Source organism: Sinocyclocheilus anshuiensis, unplaced genomic scaffold (assembly GCF_001515605.1).
Source record: "Sinocyclocheilus anshuiensis isolate Anshui unplaced genomic scaffold, SAMN03320099.WGS_v1.1 scaffold557, whole genome shotgun sequence".
Lineage (NCBI taxonomy): Eukaryota > Metazoa > Chordata > Actinopteri > Cypriniformes > Cyprinidae > Sinocyclocheilus > Sinocyclocheilus anshuiensis.
This window is the reverse complement of record NW_015540883.1, coordinates 398,085-420,148: the sequence shown is the minus strand read 5'-3', so window position 1 is coordinate 420,148 and position 22,064 is coordinate 398,085. Positions and strand designations below refer to the sequence as shown.

General features: G+C 38.8%; 1 protein-coding gene and 1 long non-coding RNA gene across 2 annotated transcripts in view; both read right to left on the bottom strand.

The window, feature by feature from the left end:
• The window catches only part of il1rapl2 (interleukin 1 receptor accessory protein-like 2), a 296,539-nt gene that overhangs the window by 202,198 nt on the left and 72,277 nt on the right, over positions 1-22,064 (bottom strand). The gene's annotated exons all lie outside the window — the stretch shown is intronic.
• On the bottom strand, positions 20,641-21,621 carry LOC107688595 (uncharacterized). Its single transcript, XR_001634247.1, has 3 exons — positions 21,588-21,621; positions 21,427-21,475; positions 20,641-21,361 (listed from the first exon to the last, which is right to left on the bottom strand). It is a non-coding gene; the product is annotated as an uncharacterized LOC107688595 (long non-coding RNA).

Sequence of the window (22,064 nt, the reverse complement as noted above, 5' to 3'; positions counted from 1 at the left end):
TATATATAAAACCATCAAGGGAAAGCGTGGCAAAGCGTGTTGCAATCTCACACAAATATTTTATGCAACCTTTGTTTCAGTGTTTCAGTTTACATTTTTGGAATTCGTCTCAGGTTATGCATGAAATCAAGGGGAAGGAGACGCTGCATCACAGATGTTGTCCTAGCGGAGCTCTGGCGGGCGGAGGCCTCAATGAAGATAACTCTCTGTATCGAGATGAGGCCTGACGACCCTCACAATGGCCAAGGAGGCTCACAGAGAGCCTAGCAACTTTGGCCACTACCTAACTCCAGTACTTTTGTGTCTCTAACTCTGACACATAAGGAACAACAGTGTTGTTTGAGTCAACAAGAGGAGCCAAAAAAGGAAGACTTCCTGTTTGACTCATTCGTGCTCCGCCTACAACTCCCATGCTTAATCACGCCTCTCCGTAATGGTGATCGCGGGACCCGACCACGGGGTGCAGGGGCGCATTTGACTTATTTCACAGGTGCCCTTTTATAGTCTCGGCCGCACCAGATGTGACGTCACAGGCTGCCCGTGTCAAGTTCATTGTCATGTTTAGACTCATGCTTCAGACACCGGTCATTCCCCATAGCGCCCTCTAGGAGACGCAGAGCGAGTTCCCATTCGAAAGGGAAACACATTGCAGTGCAAGACCTGAAATGATCTCCCCATGAAACCAACGTTCTGGAACCCTCACAAAACAGATCTCAAATACTCAATCTCAAAAAAGAGCAAATGACACCACATTGCCCAAACTCCTCTCCTTGCTCATTTATGACCCCGCTGTCCCCCAACAGGCTTCACTGACAGTTCATTAAGAATATCTAGTGAAGTGACATGACATGTGACATGACATGTGGCCAAGTGGTGGGACATGTGGTGACCCATACTTGGAATTAGTGCTCTGAATTTAACCCATCCAAAGTGCACACACACAGCAGTGAACACACACACACACCGTGAACACACACCCGGAGCAGTGGGCAGCCATTTTTTGCTGCGGCGCCCCGGGAGCAGTTGGGGGTTCGGTGCCTTGCTCAAGGGCACCTCAGTTGTGGTATTGAAGGTGGGAGAGAGCGCTGTACATTCACTCCCCCCACCTACAATCCCTGCCGGTACGAGACTCGAACCCACAACCTTTGGGTTACAAGGCCACGACTTCCCCTATATACCTATATACCTCAGGTATATCTATATACCTCATATGATGTATCTTGTGAATCAGTTGTGTTTCCCCTTCATGTTTAGTATCATTCTAAAGGTCTCTGTGCGATTAATAAAATGGTCTCAATTTCACAGTAGTCACTTAAATAATGAGAAAGATTGAAAACTTTAGAAGAATTCTGTTTTGCTGTTGAGAGGTGGGTCTCCCTCAGGGTCCGGTGAGAATGTTTTCCCTTCTCCGGCCAGGGGTGACTCTTGGGTCACGAGATCCTAACAAACCAAATAGTCTTTTATGTTTTTACAACTGATTTGAAGATTTCTCTGTTCTGGTCTGGGTATATAAGGAAAGTGGCATTACACTCATTCTGTAACCAGAAAACCCCCGTAGAGTGTGTGTGTGTGTGTGTGTGAGAGAGTCTCTGGAGCTCTGCATCCAAATCTCTCACATGCTGCTATGTGTCTCTCTGCTGTCAGGTATGCATTTCTCACTCTCAGATTCATCTTTGAGCAATTGATGTTATGTATTTATCTCAATTGGAACAGAATTTAATTCTGAATTGGACTCTCATTGTTTAATTAAATAATTGGCATGATACAGTTTTACCTGACAAATAAAATGTTATATTTTACTTATTTTGATCTCTTCTGAAATCATTATGCCTAGTAGATTCAGTGGTGACTGGTATTACTGCAAATCTGCATCCAGGATAGGTCAAACAGTGAATGGAGCATGGTGCACATCATTTCTGTCTATCACTGACTGAGCAAGTTGCAGCTGCGTGACTAAAGGAAACTACACTTTTTGTATGAGTGATGTTAGGGAGAAGATCTAGCACTGGTTTAGGTTACATCCACGCCATTCACACACTGTTTTCCCCTGCCTTACAGCTGTAGTGGCGGGTGCACATGCTAACTCATGGCACACATACATAAAGCACCACATTACATTTCCCCTCTGCATCCATATAATACATATTTCATCTACATACATACCCTGGAACTGCTTATATGTATATATTTGTATGTATTACCTGTTTTATGTTGTTTATTGTTGTTATGAGTCGGAGGAGGCGGTGGTTATTAAACGAAATCCTGCTCAATTAAGTGACCTTTGCAGAAGCTCAAGTACAAGACCTTCACGGATTATACCTTCACCCACGCCGCTGGACGAGTGGACCTCACAAAGTGTCCAGTTCTAAAGTGAGGGGGTCTTGAGTTTAAAACAATGAATAGTTAATATATCTATATTAAAATTATTTCTGAAATTCTAAGTTTCTGAGTTTCATTTTAATTATGAGAATATATTATTTTGCTAATATCCACAAAAGTTTTTTGTCAGTATTTTATGGAGTATATTGACAAAAATCCACTCCACTTTACTGTTTGTTTTTTTTATTCAAATATATATTCAAACTGATCAATAACATGACGTGGTTGATCATACAAGGGCAAATCAAACAAACTGCTCAACAAAGTTAACTAGTAGACTCAACTCTTGAATAAAACAGTTGTCATGACTGATGCCAATGCATAAATGAAACTCCCACTGTAGACACGCTCGGTCCACAAACACGGGAAACTAAAGCACAGATATTTCACAGCATGTATTTTTAATGAGATATTTAAATGTGAAATGATAACTGTGGGAGCTAACTGTAAGAAATTGTAATGTGATTTATGTGGAAACCATAACAATTTCATCACTAGCTGTGTGTTTACTGAAGAATAACTGCAGAGAGTCAGAATCCGGCATTCAGCAGTCCTGTGGTATAAGCAGGTAATATTAAACATGAATCTGAATTAATTGACAGAAAATGATTCACATATAATGTACAGTACATGACAATCCAAAGCTCTAATACTACACTGAAAAACTGGAGAAAATTTATTTACTCAATATTTGTGATCGTGATTTGTTTGCCTTCAATTAATGTAATTTTCTAAAATGTACAATCTACTACAATAAATCCTGTCGGGTGTCACGGGTCGCTACTGCGAGGAGCACGGAACGAGGAAACCAGGAGACCAGGAGTACAAACCAAGGAGTTTATTTACATCGCGGGGAATCACATGTAGCACAAGGGAGTTGACATTCACAATACCAGACAACACTAACTAAAAGGACTCAGACTTTTAATCACAGGATGACGAGGGACTAAGGAGACACACCTGGAATCATAGGAAATTAAACATGGGAAACACCTGGGATGAAATTAACAGAATACACGGGAGACAGAAACTGGGTCACCGAAAAACACACACAAAACACAGGACAGAGTCTGACATAATGCCCCCCTCCAGAAGGTGTGTCGTCACGCCATATAACATCCAACGGGGAGGGGGGGTTGGCGCTCTGGAGGTCCCTCAGGACAGACACGGGACAGTGGGCCTCCAGAGCAGTACCCCTTCGGGGCACCATGGCGGAGCAGGGGACTCGGGAGGCCAAGGCGGAGCAGGGGAAAACTTGGGGAAATTTACAGGGCTGTACTTGGGGCCAGGAGCCCTCCCTGGGCGTAATGGGGGATCAGGAGCCCTCCCTGGGCTTAACGGGGATCAGGAGCCCTCCCTGGGCTTAACGGGGGATCAGGAGCCCTCCCTCGTCTTAACGGGGAAACAGGAGCCCTCCCTGGGCTTAACGGGGAAACCGGAGACCTCCCTGGGCTTAACTCGGGAACAGTAGCCCTCCCTAGGATGGGGACCGGACACTCCCCAGACACCGGAAGACACCTTACCTCCAACTTAGCCCAGTGGTGACTGGGAGGTCCACAGGGTGATGGTAGTTGGCCCAGAGGCAGAACAGCTGGTTAAGGACGGCGTCCTCTAAAGCCGTCACCGCGGCGAGCTTGCAGAACTCCCTGGCGTACTCGTAGAAGGGGAGATCTTGGTGGGATATGGCGAGGAAACGAGCAGCGATCTCCATGCTGCGGGGGGGGGAAAACCAGGAAACGAAAAACTTTAAAAAAACGGGAAAAAAGAAAAACGAGGAGAAGGGGCGCTGCTTACTTTTGCTTTTGGTCCGGTATTCTGTCACGGGTCGCTACTGTGAGGAGCACGGAACGAGGAAACCAGGAGACCAGGAGTACAAACCAAGGAGTTTATTTACATCGCAGGGAATCACACATAGCACAAGGGAGTTGACATTCACAATACCGGACAATACTAACTAAAAGGACTCCGACTTTTAAACACAGGATGAAGAGGGACTAAGGAGACACACCTGGAATCATAGGAAATTAAACATGGGAAACACCTGGGATGAAATTAACAGAATACACGGGAGACAGAAACTGGGTCACCGAAAAACACACACAAAACACGGGACAGAGTCTGACATTGGGTGAATGTGAATCAATCAAGTACTTCAAAATGATTTTTGCTGTTGATGTTACTGAAACTTTAGTTCCCAGCATGCACTGGAATGGAGTGTTTGCATATGTTACTGAGGACAGGAACATAAAGAGGATGTTTATACAGAGCAGTTAATTTTTAGCATGGTAACATGCTTTCATTCGTTAACAGCGCAAAAGCTATCTAGTACAATCTTACTTTTTTCCATCCATTTCCATCAGAATTTTAACTCAGATAATTTTACCAACTCTCTCGTTCAATCTTACTCAGCAAAATGAACAAATCTTAAATTGAGTTCAAACGTTATATTTTCAGTAGCCAAATTTCCCATAAACGTTGAGATGCGATCTTCAATCATATTCCAAATGAGGAAATCATTACAATGCAGCCAAAATAAATGATGAGAAAGACAGCTCCCGAGTCTTTGTTCAGTTGTCACGTGACAGACGCACTGAATGAATCGCTCATGAATGGCCCGTCGTACTAGGGTTGAACGATTAATCGAAATCCAACCAAAATCGCGATTTGGCTTTATACGATTATTGAATCGCAAAGGCTGCGATTTTTAATGAAATAAATATCAGCGTACCTACCTATTGTTAGGTTTATTGTCTTCATGTTTAATCAGTTCATACGTTTCTAGCTGCTTTTTATGCAGTCACAGAGATAGCTAGATAGCTTTCTCCATATTAGGGATTTCCTGGAGCGTCATGAGTTCTGTTACTTATGTGATGCATTTGTGGAGATTCTGTGTGAGGGCACCCTCTGGCGTCCAGTATGAATGAAACAGTTTAGCACTCAGTAATGCGCACTCCGCCCCATATTGGCCATAAATAGGAAAAATAATACTTCTCTCTAAAGAAATTTGAAGCAAACATATGATAATCCATGTTTTTCTCCAATGTAGAGAAGTGTACACGATTTTTTATTTTGTTTTGTATGTATAAAATGCTCATATTTCATATTAAAGACATGGACTCCATTTTTTATTTTACATACCTCCTGATAGAAATTCCTGTCAAAGATTTGTATCATAAGAGTATCATACGATGTACAGTTATACTGTAGGTCTGTATGTTAACAAGTAACCCTGCAGTTTTCTGTAAAATAAAATCTGTATTGTTATTATCTTATCATTAATTTCTATATTGTTATTTTTTTGTTAATTTATTTTAAAAATTGCATTTAAATCGCAATTTTAAACAGTAAAATCCCAAATCGTTTTTTCCCCAAATCGTGCAGCCCTGTCGTACAGGGTATGAAAGTCTGTTACACGCTGACATAAATGATGTGATTCATTCAAATCAAACATACGAACAGTGCTACTAAAACATGTGCTTCCCCCCTCATGATGATTGTAAAGCGCTTTGGGTGTACAGCAATACACAGTAAAGCGCTATATAAATGCCTCATTCATTCATTCATTCATTCATACTTCTGTCTACGAGCTAATGTCACCTCGCTAAAATATTTAGCATCATTCATTCATCATTCAGTGTCTTTAATTCAAAACTCAAAATAAAACATTTACTTTAACGATATGATGTATACAAGAAATTACCATTTACAGCAAACCTGCATATCAGTGGATGGAAATCAGTGTCAGATCTCACCTATCATATGAGGCAGGTATGAATAAAAAAATTAAACCACACACACACACACACACACACACACACACACACACACACACACACACACACACAGTAACTAAGAAGACCTCTGAGAAGTCTAATGTCTGCTGTTATGAGCTCTGTCACTGCAGGTGTCTACTTTTATTAAAGATATGTTCTCTGAAAACAAGTATTACTATCTTAATATTGATTCTCAACTAAACCGATCTTAAATCATTTGGGATATTGTGCTGTTAATAGGATTTTTTTGCAGTGTATATAGATACAGGCCCCAATGAAACAGCTTATTTTAATTAATAGTAAAATTATTTGGCACTCACTGGCCTTGAGTGTGAATAGTGCAGTGCCAGAGAGAAGATAAATGGTTCAGTTGAAATATTGTAATAAGTAATATTAATCAAACGCAGCCCATTGCTGCCATTACATAAATTATTGTCCAGACTAACTAGTACAATGTGTGAATGAGTGAGCTTTTGTTGTCATGCAGATCATTTATTTTTACAGCATAAATTTGTAACTGACCAACAGTAATTCAAAGATGCAACAGCACATTCATTAGATGACAAATATAAAGGAGCTGTGTCATATGATAAATTAAAATAATATATCATAGTGCACTAATAATAAAACACCAATACATGAATGTGCTGTATTGGTGGAATGCAATATCCAAAGCGGTTGGTTGGTTATAAGATTTGCATTAATTTTACTTCACAATTAATATACATTTTATGACATTTTACGACTACTTTGTTATTCTGTTCAGTGTTGGTTCACAGAGAACATGTTTTTGTGTTCCACTATGCTGTGTTTGAATGTTTCTTCTATGTAAATGTGTGCTAGACTCCTGTCCCGCAGGCCACAGCACTGCACTTTCAGTCTGTCTCTCTCATCAAACACACCTGATTCCAGCCTTGCAATCTAAAACAATGCACTGATGCCAGGGGTGCGTTTCCCAAAAGCAACTATGATCGCAAGTTCCGTCGTTACCAATAGAGTTCAATGGAACGGACCACCATAGTTAGCTAACGATGCTTTTGGGAAACGCACCCCAGGTCTGTTAGATGATTGTAGATTACAGATTTAGCTTTTCTCGCATTAATGGAACATTTTGAAACAGTGTGTCAAGTTTTAACAAAAGCTTCTCGAGACCCTCTTTTACACTGCACAGTGCTGCACATCACATTTTTAAAAGCATAAAGCACTTTATTTCTCTCTTGAGCGAAGCCCCTGGTATGGACTACTTTTGTGACTGTTTAGGACATTTGGACAATCTGTGAAAATAAAAATTGTGAAAGAAGGCCATACGACTGAAATGACACAAGGCTATTGCATGAACTGACGGTAACACTTTATAATAACTTTCATTAATTAATCGTTAACAAACATTATGCAATGCTTAATGGATCATTTATTTAATATACAGTATATTCAAACAGCTAGAAATGTGAGATAATGTGCTTGTTAATGTTTACTAATACAATTATTAAACATTACCTAATGATTAAAGGGGTCATATGATGCGATTTCATTTTTTCCTTTCTCTTTGGAGTGTTACAAGCTCTTGGTCCATAAAGAAGATCTGTAAAGTTGTAAAGACTAAAGTCTAAAATCCAAAGAGATATTCTTTATAAAAGTTAAGAGTCAGCCACACCTACCTAAAACGGCTCGTTCGAACACGCCCCCACATATCTACCTCACTATATGGGAAGATTTGCATAACGCCGCCCAAATGTTCACGCAAAGAAAGAAGGCGTAACTTTTATTCTCGCTGTAGTATTGTTGTTGCCGCTGCCGCCATGTCCTGAAACTACTTTGTTTGGCCTTCCAAAAGAGGACGATATCCGCTTCGTCATGCCTGGAGCTGATCCGTGCTTCTCGCTGTGGAAATACATCAACTTCGCGCTGTGGATGGCCGGATCGGCTTTCACCATTTTCACCTCTCCTTCGCCGGGACCGCCGTTCTCGACCCCAAAGGCGGGGCATAGAGGAGAAACAATAATGTACAGTATGTGGAAAATAATGTGTTTTTTTAACTTTAAACCGCATAAACACATTTCATTACACCAAATACACAAAATAATGTTCTTTTTAGCAGCATCATATGACCCCTTTAACATTTAAATGAAAATGCTTACAAATGTCATTAAACTTCATAATCATGCACATCTTGAAAATCTACAAATACATTTTAACAGATGTTATAAAGTGATTAAAAGCTTGTGTTGATGCACAACACTTGCTGCTGTTGAGGTGTGATACGGGAAAGGTTAGGGACAGGTTTGGTGGTTTGGGTAGGTTTAAGGGTTGGTTAAGGGGTCAGTTTGATGACTATAAGGGAACACAGTTCAATCTGTTTACATTATATTGTTTTTGATAAATGAAGTATTTTTTCCTCGTTGATGTATGATTGAAGAAATATTATTTTTAATTATATACAATAGTATACTAATATAAGTGTAGAGGTATTAAAAAACGTAATGAATAATATGTTAACATGAACAGTTTGTGAAGTGCATAAAATGACTAATTAAGCTATATTTTCACAACATTTGTAAATGTAAAAAAGAGCATTAGCTAATATGTGAACTGAAGTTTAATGACATTTGTTAGCATTCAAAAGTACATTAACAAATACGCTTGTAATCATTGTATAATTTATGTTAATATCATTTGTAGATTTTGAAAAAGCGCATGATCATACTAACTGAAATTTGAACGACAATTGTAAACATTAACTAATGATCCGTTAAGCATTATATATTATGATTTATTAATTAAAGTTATTATAAAGTGTTCCCGAATGGACTGTTTTTGAACATCTACCAGATCTGTGAAATCCTGGATAAAGACTGCTCTCCGCTGCTCATGAGCTCAGCTGAAACATCTCTGTACATTTACACATTCAAAGCAGTTTCTGCAGTTCAGGCATTGACTTTGACGAACCTTTGTTAATTGCCTCACATTGCTTTGAATACTCACATAGGAAAGTGCCAATTGTCAGATCCCTTTCAAAGCTCTTTCATACCATTAACAGACAATCAACCTAATGTGACTTGCTTCAGCTGATGCAACTGTGAAGTTGTTTTTATTTATTTATTACTTTTTTTTCTTTTCTTTTTCAAGGAGCGATTCTGGTTTGAATGCATGAGAGCTTATTTCCACTTTGGTAGAGCTGTGAGTTCAGCACTGCTGTGTCAACTCATCACATGTGACATGTTGTTGGACTTGCAGTAATGCAACGCATTTGATGCTAATGGAAAGTGTGAAAGTGCACCTGCAGGGGAGCTACTGTTGCTATTCAGGGGTCATGAGTTGCACATTAGTGAAAATTATATCACACATTATTTTAAATACTTAGGCAAAGTGTTTAATTTAGCATCTTTGAAGCCATTTAGTTCTTTTCTCATTAAATATGCTTTTAGATTACCCACATTGTTGACGAGAGGGAACGCTCGCCAACTGAGTTCCAGCCAATTACTGTGGAGCCTGATTGCTGATCCATTCACAGAGCAGAGTAAATCACAGTCTGGACCAGAAGAAATATGCTCAAGCTTTTTCTGAACATATCTGACCTATTCTACCAGTTCTATCAGAAAGCAGCACCACTAATTCTATATTTTTATTTATTCTGTTGTGTTGAAGAACATTTATACAAATAACAGCAGAAGAAGAACTTAAATACATAGGGTTCCTGCACTTCAGCCCAAATATGATCCTTATAGCCCATAGTATTATACAGGTTCACAAGTAGCACATTCTGATCTCCTGACTACACTGTTAGGTGTGGCAGATTCTGGGTTGTAGTGCTAGCTTAAGCTGTATAATTAATATGTTTTTAATATATTAATGTTAACCTCATGTTCTAATTTTACATTAGAAATTTGGGGGATGAAAAAAGCTATGTCGAATCTCAGAGAGAGAGAAAAACACACACACGATAGAAGAATTTACAGGCTATCCGCATTAGCATGTTGAAACTAAAGGATTTATACGTTCACTAATTTGGTTTGTTACTCCACACATACTCCGGGCCATCCTCAGATGTTTACAATCTGACTTACTAGTTACTGAACTGATGCAGACTGATATAAACAAGTTGCAAAAATAGTACTGATTGAATATTTATGGAAGGTTCAAGGTAACACAATAACTAATTTCTGACCCTGTGGTTCATTTATGGTGGGATGCATTTCTGATCGTTCACCACAGATTTACACTGGATAAAATACGGGGCGTTGTTGAGCTCGGGAGGGCAGCATCACCCTCTGCCCCTCGTAGTCTGATCATTACTTAGGCTTTACATAACTGCCGAAGCCATATCCTAAATTTTAATGTATCCAACTAACTATACAACTATTGGAAAATGCTGAACTCATTTATATGTTGACAATTTAGGATTGATTAGGTTTGTACAGAAGTCTATGTTTTCAGGTGGATGAATATTTTGGTGGGGCACTACTTCTTCATGCCCCTGCAGAAAAGACATGTCTGTCTGAAAAGTTACACATAAAAAGTTAAAGTTAATGTCTTTAAAGTTGCACAACAGAACAAAATTCCATCACTGAGCAGACTATGAGAGTTCCTCTGGATCCCTCCACCTCCCCCAGCACCACCTGTCTAGAGTGGCTGCGAGTCGTATTATTATTTGTCTGTGTACTTGCTCTGCAGCAGCAGTAATAACACCAGCAGTAGCAGCAGTGTGCACAGCAGATCTAGTCTGCAAAGACCAAATACATTAACAATGTCATACTGAACTGTGGAGAGTCTGCAATCAAAAGGGGAAAGTGACAGACCCTGCACCTAAACAAGATTCAAACCACAGCAGCAGATATGATACTGACTCGCTCATATGACATTTTTTTGTTTCTAATATATGTTTTGTCTGAAGATCTTCTTACGGTATGTAGGCTTTGGTGCAGCATGACAGATCCACTCTAATATGGTTATCGTCGGTAACCGTGGGATTCCTCAAGCCCTCAGATTCAAAGCCCTGATGTAAAATAACTTAAGTGACATGCACTTTTGTTTTAATCATTTTGCAGCTTTAATGCCACTTGTGTAATTAATGCATTCATTTATAATATTACATTTTGTTTACCTAAATAGAATCCAATGACCACCGTAATTACCTGGGAATACAGTGAATCATCAGAGCCCTTCTGTAAACACTAAGATATATACCCAATGCATTAATCTAGTACCAAAAAGCCATGATAACTTATGAGATAACTGCTTTTACAACAGCAATGTAGCTGTAACTTCAATACAAGTAATGCCCTGCCATTCCAATCAATATTCTTCTGCAGCCTACATCACATCCTCTCTACATGCTTTCCTTTGGGATCATCACAAGCATTCAGCAGCCAACTTGACGTAGCGTGGGCGAGCGAGGTGTGAAAAAGAAGGGAGGTGTGACCTTAATACTGTCTCTCTTTGAAACACACACACACACCTGTGAATCTTCTGCCCCTTTATGCTCTGCTGCATTGATGTGCCATGAGCACGTCTGACCTCAGAACAGCTGTAACCTATGCACTTCCAGAGCAATCCTCTCCCTCCTGTACTGATGCATGGCTCTCGCTCACTTCTGAGTTCAGACACTGACATGAACAACAAGGTGGAGAAGCTCTTTTCAAATGGGCTCGTGGTGATTGCAGACTTGAGTCAGGCAGCCTCAGTGTTGTTTCTGTTCTGTAAAAGGCATTGTTTGATCCATCAGCGCTAATTTACCACAGCCGTATGAGAATCTGCTTACAACTTCACAAAAAGTTCCTTTTGAGAGCTGTCTATGGTGTCTTTAGGAAATTATTCTTTAGAAAGCACATAGCTGACACACTAGACACATTTTCATTGTCTAATGGAAAACTATTGTAAGGCTTTCAGGATTTTCAGGATGATAGGTCTGTTCCAAAATCTAGACCCTGCTCATCATCTCAGCTTTTTAAAGAATCAAAGGTAGCATAACTGGTCCAGAAATTAGCTAGCAAAATGTATGCTGCTGTCTAAGAAATATTGCCTTCTATGCAGAATCATATGTATACTTTACTAATAAGGCAGAAGGTATTAATTCTTCCAAAAGAGCAGATAAGGCAATCAACAATAACTGATTATACATCAAATCTGTATTTAATTTCATACTATAACGTATTGCAAAAAATAAAAAAATAATTGATTTCAATATTTAAATATGAAACTGCATAATGAAAACTTTAGTACATTTTAAAATCCTGATTACCTAAAGAAAGTGTGAAATGAACAGAAGATGTAGTGTAATTTCCATCATGAACAAATACATTTTTCAACTAACTTCCACACAACAGAGTCTATTTTTAAAAACATAATTCGGCCAAAAGCTCAGTCTGTGATGTTTAGATCCTTTATTTTCAAATCATGCAAATTAACAGGTCAGAGTTCACCAAACTTGCACTTTACAACACTGTGAAATGCACAACTTCATATGTGCTATACGATAAAATAATGATCCCCACTTGTAAAATACTGTTAACGTCTTCCTGTTTGTAAATTCATACTTTGAGAACTCCGACTTTTCAGCAGGACATGAACATGAAATCATGAGTGATAATCGGTGATGCAAATTGTAGATCCATGCAGTCATAAGCCCTGTTTAAACAGGCATATCCTCTGGGGAAACTTTAAATGAAATGAAATACAGCAATAATTTCAATAATCCATTTATCACAAATAATCCACTGAAGGCGAGTTGAAGAACAACGTGTAGTTTTGTTCAACCAAACGTGAACAAATACAAAGACTCGACAAAGAAACACAAGACTCTATGACAGCAGGTAGAAACAAGCAATACACCACGAGCTAACGTGGTAAATAAGAAGGCTTAAATATAAAACTAAGGGGACCACATGACAGAAAACAACCAGTGATGAGACAGAACTAATGAACATGAACCGACAGGTGTGTTCCACTTGAAGCAGCGCTGTGCAGATCGATCAGTGTTTGACATCACAGCGATTCAAAAGCCTCTCATGATACTTTGATTGTGTCCAATCAGTCCGTGCAGCACTCACAGAAAATACAAACAAGTGGCCAGACTGACAAAGAACAAAGCATCTGGAAGCAGACTCTTCCTCATGGCCGCAGTAGTAATCTGTCCTGTGGGACTGATATAGTGCAGTGTGAGTGTGCTCTGCGCATGGACTGTAAACGGCTGCTCTCTAGCAATCTGATTAACATGTGTAATTGATCGATGTGACAAACACATCCATGAAGAAAAGATTTAATCATGCAGACTTTTCAGGAGCCTAATCAGTGGTTGAAAAGTCTGAAATCCGATGGGAGGTGACATTCTGTCTGCTTAAAAGATTACTTCACATGATAACAGTGCATATTAAAGGTGACTTAGATTCAATAAGAGATAATATCCATTTATGTTTATGAACTCCCATCTATAATGGCTTCAGAGCAAAACACCGTCTCTGTTCAACAGCACATGGCAGGCTATATACAGCACTGTGAATCCTTATTTCACTGAATGATTGTTGTTGAATATTATAACAATAAGTGCCCATAAAATCAACCATTTATACTTGAGGAAGCTATATTTTGTGCTCATTCATCTGGGGCATTTTTATTTTATTTTTTTGACAGTTAAAAAAGACAGACAATCCATCAGTAACAAAAAAATAAATAAATAAATATCAAACCTGTGCTCATGGAAAGTTGATGAAACATTGAATCCAATATTTGATAATAATATTGCGTAACACAAGAAATTCATAAGCTGTTTTTGAGGTAACATCAGAAGAGTAACAAGGTGAGATTTTGTTTTTTTTTTTTTGGGGGGGGGGGTTGCTAATACCCTGTGTGAGGCAAAGTCAGTACAATTCAGTCCAATGTAATGTTGACTAGCATTTTAGGACAATAGTATGGAGCTTAAAATATGACAAAACTATTTAAATTTGAATTGTGTAAATTTGAATTATTGACAGGTGTCATTTAACAAAACTGAATATTATGTGGCATTTAACATAGTTCTGAAGTTGATTTTTTTTTTTAAACATGAATATTAAACATTTGAAATTTAACACAATTTGATTTTTTTAATGGCAGACATGTATTTTCAAACAGCTGAATTTTTGTTCTGAATTCTTAGACTGCAAATATCCATTTTTTAAAAATACACCTTCAAGTTTTCAAGATGAAGAAGAAATTCAGAACATCAAATTCAATATTCTAACATTCAAAACACAGAAATTCAGATCGCACAGAAAGTAGGTCAGAGCTCATCCACAGGGAAGAGTAGATGATCTCCGAAAAGTAGAAAAGAAGCATTTTGGCCAATTACTACGGTGACCGGGAGGGGACATGTTCTCTTCACTTAGTTTTGTCATGACCACTACATATGAACTCGTGGGATCATGGTAGTATGTCGTGGCCATGAGTTTAATGCCTAAACAAACCTGCGTGACCATAGCAACCTGTGATTATCAGAGATGGATTTATTAATATTTTATTTTGAATTAAGGAATGATTATATTAATTATTACATTATTAAATTATTATATTAACCAAAGCCTATGCTACTGGACTGTATTGCGCGCGATACAGCATTTGAATGAAGTTCATCATGAATAAATGTTACAAAGTACATAAAACAAAATAGGCCTACAAGAAAACAGTCTTGTAAGTCCATTAACTGATCATCTTTTTTTCCGTAATATTTGTATATTATTATTATTATTATTATTGGTTATATGGACACACACAAAACATGGAACAGAGTCTGACAGTATGACTGGAATTTTTAATGGAAGTGCAGTTTAAAGGTTGAATTGCAAGTGTAACTATATTTCATTTTATTTAAGCTAAATAATAGACTATTATAAATATAGTGTTTCGTTGAGGAATGAATCGCGTAGTTTCATTTGTAAATGAAAACATGCTCATTTATCGTCACACACGGGCGTAAATACAATCAAAAAGTCTAAACTTTATTGGCATAATTGTCAGGCGCTTACAGTATTTGCAAAATATGGTAGTATATTATTAATACTAGCATATTATACAGAACGTTAATTAGGTAAAGCGCTACACGAATTGAAAGGGGAAATAAAGCATAACAATAAAAACAAATAACAGATCCATGCGCGAGCAAATGGGAGCCTGAATTGCAAGTGTAACTATATTTCATTTTATTTAAGCTAAATAATAGACTATTATAAATATAGTGTTTCGTTGAGGAATGAATCGCGTAGTTTCATTTGTAAATGAAAACATGCTCATTTATCGTCACACACGGGCGTAAATACAATCAAAAAGTCTAAACTTTATTGGCATAATTGTCAGGCGCTTACAGTATTTGCAAAATATGGTAGTATATTATTAATACTAGCATATTATACAGAACGTTAATTAGGTAAAGCGCTACACAAATTGAAAGGGGAAATTAAGCATAACAATAAATAGGCTATAAAAACAAATAACAGATCCATGCGCGAGGAAATGGGAGCCTGTGAGCTCTTTTTAAATAATGTGAAATTTTTGGTGAAAAAAATACGGAGCGTGAGAATGAGGGGGATGATCACAAGGGCTTAATGGGAGCCTGTGAGCTCTTTTTAAATAATGTGAAATTTTTGGTTAAAAAAATACGGAGCGTGAGAATGAGGGGGATGATCACAAGGGCTTGTATTGCGCTTGCGAGTGTTTAAAAAGAGCTCGCAGGCTCCCGTTTCCTTGCGCACGGATCTGTTATCTTTTCGCGGAAGCAATTTATCGTGCGCGTAAACATAACTGGTGCCCTCGGTTCTTTTTGTCATAGATTTGCCGGCATACTCCTGCCTTGACCTTGACTGTAACTATACGGATCCATTCAGAATCACTAAACCACTGACCAGCGCATAATCTAAAACACCTTCAGCCAGCATCCAGTATAAAACACTCTTGCTTTTAAGCCAAATACACACTGAAAATAATAATTTACTGACATCTGGACGTAAGTCACTATTCTCTCCGCCATCTCTGATGAAATCGGCCGTGTTTTGAACTTACTGTTTGAATTCGCTTACTGGATCTTTGGTCTTTCCAGGAGTTTGATGTGATCGCAAAAACCTGCTTCTTTTCATTTTTAAGGTATTGTTTTTTGTTATAATGTACTGATTCAAATTAGTAATCAATAATTAATTATTATTCTAGCTCTCCTGGCATGCTCTCTTGCCCTACACATTGAAAACTAGACAGACTCTGCTTGCATTCATTCACGTGATTTGTCGAGATGAGAGGTGACCCCTCCTGGTAGTGTGCTTTATATAGAGTCATTTCTAATCACCCAGACACTGACGCTTTGACTCAGTACCGGAAACATGTCAGAAGTGCCGGTATGCTAAAGACTAAAATATAGTACTAACCGTACCGGCCCACTTCGAGCACTGTCATTCCCTCAACATAAGTCGCAGCCACGAGAAATGGATGTTGTTCTCTCAACATAGCATCTCGAGGCCACAACTTGACATCGAGTGGCCACGACATAAGGATATCGACGTAAGGATATCAACATATTACCATGATCCCATGAGTTCATATGTAGTGGTCATGACAAAACTAAGTGAAGAGAACATGTCCCCTCCCGGTCACCGTAGTAATTGGCCAAAATGCTTATTTTCGACTTTTCGGAGATCATCTACTCTTCCCTGTGGATAACCACTGACCTACTTTCTGTGCGATCTGAATTTCTGCGTTTTGAATTTTAGAATATTTAATTTAATGTTCTGAATTTCTTCTTCATCTTGAAAACTTGAAGCTGTATTTTTAAAAACTGGATATTTGCAGTCTAAGAATTCAGAACAAAAAATCAGCTGTTTGAAAATACATGTCTATAAAACTCTGCCATAAAAAATACAATTGTGTTAAATTTCAAATGTTCAATATTCAAGTAAAACAAAATCTAATTCAGAACTATGTTAAACGCCACATAGTATTCAGTTTTGCTAAATTACACTTGTCAATAATTCAAATTTACACAATTCAAATTCAAATAGTTTTGTCGTATTTTAAGCTCCATACAATAGAAAATACTCAATACTCTCAGTATCAAAATGACCAGAACACAACATGAGGGCTGTTACGGTCGGTGGCTTGATCTGTGTTTCTGTTTACTTTTTGCTGTCCCTCCCTTGTTTTTCTTTGCGTCGTTTTATCTCTACGAGCGTGTACACGCTCTCTTTCTCTCGTGTGCTCTCTCTCTCTCTTAGGTGGACGCACCTGGTCATTGTTGAGAGGCTGATTAATTGAGATAGTAGTTATAAGACGCCAACGAGGAGGAGAAAGGCAGAGACAACAGCTTCTTGAGGACCAGCCAGCAAACAGTGTTTTGTTTTTTTTGTCTCTTTCTTGTAAGTTGTTGTCCGTTATGTTAAATTCTTGCTTGGTTGACAAGTTTGTCAATGTAGTATGTTGAGTGAGTGAATAAATAGGCTTGAACAGTGACATTGTTTACTCATTCTTGGTTATGTTAGATAATCTTTCTCTTTTTCGAGCCATTTGGTTGTGACAAGGGCTAAACCTTGTACTTATACATCGTGCCATTTATTATGTCAATGATGCCAAATAGCTTTGGTTCTCATTTTAAACAGACACTTTTGTGTATAGTTTGTATAAATATATAAAACATAGAACATAGAAGCAAATCAGTCTAATTATTAAATTCAGGAATTCAATTCCAATTCAAATCTAATTACTAAAATTATGACGATGCTCTGAATAGTATGTGTTCTTTCTCGGTCAGTTGCCAGAGCTGAAGGGAAATCATTCGTAACTGGGAACCGCTTCTTCCTGTTCATACAAATTCATATTCATGTGCTACACAGAAAGTAACTTCACAACCTTTACACCGCATCTTCCCGGAGACGTCCGCCTCTGGGCAGGTCACTGCTGATAGAAAGTGCTGAAGATTTACATTGTGATTTTGCTATATGGCCTGCATGAATCTCTAAGACAGGGGAAAACCTGTTTAGAGGCCCAAGAAAGGAGTATTTCATCATTTTAATTGCACTTCTCTAACTGGTTTCCTTCTGCTAGTGGAATGAGACTCTGGAGGAAGGTTGATAAATGTAAGGCTCCGGAGAAATAGACATATTTCTCTTATAAATAATTATTATATAGAATGATATGAGAAGAGAGAGTGTGTTAAATACTGTGCTAGTTCTGCTGTACATAAATGAAAAATGCCTTATAGAGAACATTAAACTGAAGGCCAGTTTGATTGTGTTTCTTCAGCCAATGGCAGGTCTATTTCACACCTACTTAGAAGCAATTAACAACAACTGCAGGCAAAATATGAAGCAGCACATGACCTCCAAGTGCTTGTGTTGAGTGGAAATAGCTCGCGGTGTGTTTTTAATTTTATTTATTTATTTAATTATTTATTTATTTTTATGTGAAGGCAAGGACATAAACTGGACTGTACTGTTCCAATCAAAGTGGGTAAGTGGACTTCACAGGGTACTCTTCCTTTTTGAATTGAAATCTCATTTAAGGTTGCAGCGAAAGTGTCCAGTTTGAAGTGCACTGCAAAGGGCATAGGGAATAAGGGTACACGGACACATCACTTCACAAGAAGTGGGGAGGGAATTTTAGCCACTGCACATCACTAAAATACAGTTGGTGAACTCTCACTGTACGAGTAAATCACACGTGATGTAAAGCCAAAGCTCAGGATTTCTGAGCTCACACTGATCGTTGAGCTGCTCACACTACAACACATGTAAAAAATAAGCACGTGGGACCCCAGAACCTGGAATCGTGTAGCCTCCGTCGTTTCTGCCCATTCCACATGCTGTGTGCCATGGTTTAATTTCTGTTTTAGCACAGACACAGTGAGGGAAAAACGCTGAGTTTAGGGCGATCGGGTGTGATACCTTCACGAAGGGCGACCAACATTTCAGACATGTGATAAATTCATCCAACCATCCGACTGCCTGTCGAGAGAGGCTAATCAGATCTCCCTGCACACTGCAAGAGCACGACGCACGACACACGACACGGCAAAACTAAAATCTGGGCCAACTCTAAAAATGAGTCTGAAAATCAGACGAAAATCCCACCGTCTATGCCCGTCTTCACAATGCTTCACTATCATGATAATACGACGTGTAACGGGATGTGGTTGAGTCACTACACATCCCATCAGCCACAGCACGCTCAATGCTGGCCCACAGAGGTGCTGCTTTGATCACGTGGTGAATCTGCTGCTGTGGGTATGTGTGACTGATGATTATTTTCTTTTGCTTTTATTATTGTTGCATGAGTGCAGCAACAATAACAGATTTATTATAACAGTATTCTAATTTCAATGTTAATTCAATGGTGCGTTATATTTTTTGATCAATTGTTTAGAGATTTGATGATGTATTTTTAGATTATATCTTTTATGTTTATGCCTTTTGATTACTTTTATGTTACTAATTTCACAAATATAAACATTATTTTTTTTAAATTTGCTGAAGCGTTCAGTTTATTACAAGTGAGCTACTAAAATATTTTACTCATGTTTTGTGTCCAGATCTTTACTTCTATGGCATGTAGCTGGTAATAAGTGGGGTAATGTGCACCCCATCTTTATGATAACAAGCGGCTGGCCGTTCATTCCCTCTTACAGCTCTATAGAGGAGGTCAAACATCTCAAAGACTTCGACAGCACTGACATTATAAACAGCACTAATGAGCAGAGGAGGTGCCATGAACCAACAGAAATTACACGCTTTTCAAACTACGCCGCTGCTAAAATGATCACTCTTTTACTGTAGGAACAGTACCTGTGCCATTACAGAAATTAACTACAGTTTCACATTTAATCCAAAGGGGGAATCTACAGCGTGCTCATTTGTGTCAAATCAGGCTGTGACATACACTAAATGCTACCCGCTGATGAGCTGTTCAATTCCTCCTGTCCTGGCTTCTTGTTTCAATCAGTAATGCATTATTGCCGAAACGCGTAGATCTACTTTTAACTAGTTGTAATGATTTAAGCCCAGTTCATTTAAGGCTTTTTATCTTACCACATGAGTGCCTTGGAAGTATTTCGTCTACAGTAATGCATTAACACAAAGTGTGCTCATCAAGCCATTTCACAGCTACTTTAAACTGGACAAACAAGTACAATGTGAATGTCTTACTAAATGATACCTTAAGAAGAAAATAACAAAGACAAGCATCAGAGAAACGTGTAATGCAATTAAGTATCCACAAAAATGATACTTATCCCCTTCACACAGATCCGGGAAAACGACTAAACACGCTGCATTATTTGATACAAATACACATTCTTATAGACTGAACATGTAATACACAAGCGCATGATGTCACTGCTTTCACAAACTCATGATTTTGTAGTTTACACTCAGACGATAATGGTACTGTTTTCAAAAACTTGAACTTTGAAACCCTTTTTCAAACGTTTGTGTTTTCAGGCCCCCAAAATGTCATCGTTGTGTAAATGAATGGCCAAAATGCCCGCTGCCCTGTTGTTTAAGGAGCACACTCAGGATGACTGCAAGAATACTGCGTTTAATCTCACTGCAAATAATGAAGAACACTAAACCGTCGTAGAGGCACAGTTTGAGGTTCGATCTTCACCGAGGGCTTATTGTTTCATTTCTACAGTGCTGAAGGGTCAATTTCATTTGCCCTCTTGTTAAGAGTGACCTTGATTTTGTGCAAAACGTCAGACAATTCAGCGAAAGGACAAACTCAGGGTCGTGATGCCCCGCTCGCTCAGCGATCAGCCGAGAACGTTACATCTGCTGAGTTTAAACATGACCATGGCATTTTTTACGAGCAGATGTTTTTGTCATTGTGGAGCTGTGGCCATCCTGAGCGCTGAGAAGCACTTAGAGAACGTCTCTCAGTAAAGTCATGACCACAGCTCCAGGTTAATAAAAGCTTTTATGCCCTTCACAAACCGGCACAGATCACAGATTCACTTTCACACTTTCAGCTCTCTGGTGGTTTGGAGAGAGTAAACAGTCAAAGCACGCTTACTGAAGCGCTTTCCCGCTCTGTTGGAAAAACTGTCTGACAAGTTCCTGACACAGAACAGAAATACAGGTTCATCTCTATGTATAACATATTTGAATGCATCAGTATGCTACGGTCTGAAGATCATCAGTGACGATGCTCATGTCTCAAAACATTTTGGATTCCAGCTCTGTTCCTACGATAAGATGCTGGCGCAAACGCTGTTGATAAAGCACAAAATCTCAGCACAATGCTTCCATTTAATGATTTTCTGACATTTTCTCACCTGGTACAGCATCGCTCAGGTACGAGTTCTGTGAAACACAAGGAGGAGCCTAAAACGACATGGATGCTTCAGAATATGTGCTTTTATCTCACGTTTGCAGTACAGTTTAGGGTAGGTACATTATTTTCGTGACGTTGCGTTAACTTTTCAGCGCCACTCACCAGACATTATTTCTGAACTGTCGTGATAGAGGCAATAAACAATGTAATAAAATGTTGCCACGTTTAACTAACATGCTCATTAGTGCCAGTCAGTGGACATTTCACTGAAACATTATAGTAAGGTGGCTCAGTTTGCAGCATGCTGTTTCAACAGCTACATGAAAGATGAATGAACATATTACTTCATGTCTGCTAAACTGAGTCAAAGCAAGAGTCATGGCTACTGTAGGTCAAGTTGTGTCACCAAACCATCTTTTTTACAGTATATAGGGTTGTAACACAGTTCGTAGTCACGGGAAGAAGAAGGCGGGAACCGGCGAACATTTAAATACTTTAATAATAAAAAAACACAAAATGAAAGTAAAGCGGCAGCCCCTCACGGACGACTGCCGCACACAAAACACAAAATAAAGTCCAGGCCTGGTCCTCTCTCCTCTTTCACTGTCGTCACTCCTCCTTTTATCCTTCCGGCGCTCT